This window comes from Lactuca sativa, chromosome 4, assembly GCF_002870075.4.
Source record: "Lactuca sativa cultivar Salinas chromosome 4, Lsat_Salinas_v11, whole genome shotgun sequence".
NCBI classification, from domain to species: Eukaryota; Viridiplantae; Streptophyta; class Magnoliopsida; order Asterales; family Asteraceae; genus Lactuca; species Lactuca sativa.
Window position 1 is genome coordinate 179,946,883 of NC_056626.2, and position 1,469 is coordinate 179,948,351.

The window sequence follows — 1,469 nt, forward strand, 5'->3', positions numbered from 1 at the left end:
TACTTCACCACAAGGTGACACTTATCACCACGTCATGATAATCGTTCATTAGGAATTTTTAATTAGTTTTTGTTCATTTTTACATGTTTATTTTTGTTTTCGTTGTAGTAGTATATGACCCGTGGATCATACACCATTGACATCACCACTTGAGGATCTAGAGTCAACTTTTCATGAAAAGAAGGACAATAACATCGGAGGATCAAGCAACATTCTGAAAAATGGGAGCATATTTGAAAGATCTGAGAGAACTCCTAACAAAAAGGAAGTTGGTTACGAGCCTAAAACAGGAACATGCAAAAGTAGTGAACCCGAAAGCGAGCCAAAAGGCATCATGACAGACATTGATGATATAAAGATGGAGGCATACTAGAAAAGAATACGAGAGGAAACCGGTCCATGACTTGTGAAACCCGCAATACCCTATACTACTACCTTCAAGCTTAAGGGAAATATTCTTTCCATGCTAAAGGATATTCCATTTTCCGAAAAAGACCATCAATATGCATACAAGCACCTCGATGATGTCAATGATATAGCCGACTATTTCAACATTCCTAATGTACCTCAAGAGACTGTCTTGTTAAGAATGCTTCTAGTTACTTTTAAAGGAGCATCTAAGGTTTGGTTGAAGGCACTTTCACCATGTTCAATCACCACTTGGGTATGGATGTGTGAAGAACTCCTCCAATAATTTTGCCCACCATCAAAAGTTTTTAAACTCAATAAGGTCATAGCTAACTTTGAGAAACAAGTGGAAGAGTCTTTATATGAGGCTTGGGAGTGATATAATGGGTCAATAAGAATTTGTCCTCAAAATGATCTAAACGAGCAACATGAAGACTCGATCTTCTACGATGGGGTGAACATCACGATGAGGAAACTCCTTGATTCTCAAGGTCCTTTAGCGAAGAAGAATCTTGCTGAAATTAAAGAACTAATCGAAAGATTCTCAAATCATTCACGGGACTATCATAACCCTGGTAATGATGGAGCTAGGGGATTGAGAATGGTGCTTCGGAAGACATGGAGATGATATTGAAAATGTTAAGTAGCATGGATAGAAGAATGACAAAAATGGCCAAACCTTACATGCAATACATGTGGGTTGTGAGAATTGCAATGGTCCACATCTGATGAAAGATTACCATCTAGATGAAAATGGGAATAGGAAGGCTCAAGTTTACTACAAAAGTAGAGACCGCTATGATGAAGATTGGAGGTAACCGAAGAAATAATGGTTGCCTTATGATGACTATAAAAAGCAAGAAGAAGATAAGTATAGGAAAACATGCTGAGGTTGTAAAATCTCGACTCCCAGGTATAAATTGGCACACCCCAAAACCAAGAATGGCGGAAACGTTCTATGGAGGAGGATGTCATGTACAGTATCACAACAATGAAAAGTAGTAAACAAGCAACAACATCATCCATTGCATTAATAATATAATTTTAATACAAGTGTTCTG

At 37.7% G+C, this 1,469-nt stretch overlaps 1 non-coding gene across 1 annotated transcript; it reads right to left on the bottom strand.

The window, feature by feature from the left end:
* Nucleotides 1-718: 718 nt before the first annotated feature.
* Nucleotides 719-825, bottom strand: LOC111907951 (small nucleolar RNA R71). The gene has a single exon (XR_002855719.1). It is a non-coding gene; the product is annotated as a small nucleolar RNA R71 (small nucleolar RNA).
* Nucleotides 826-1,469: the final 644 nt, after the last annotated feature.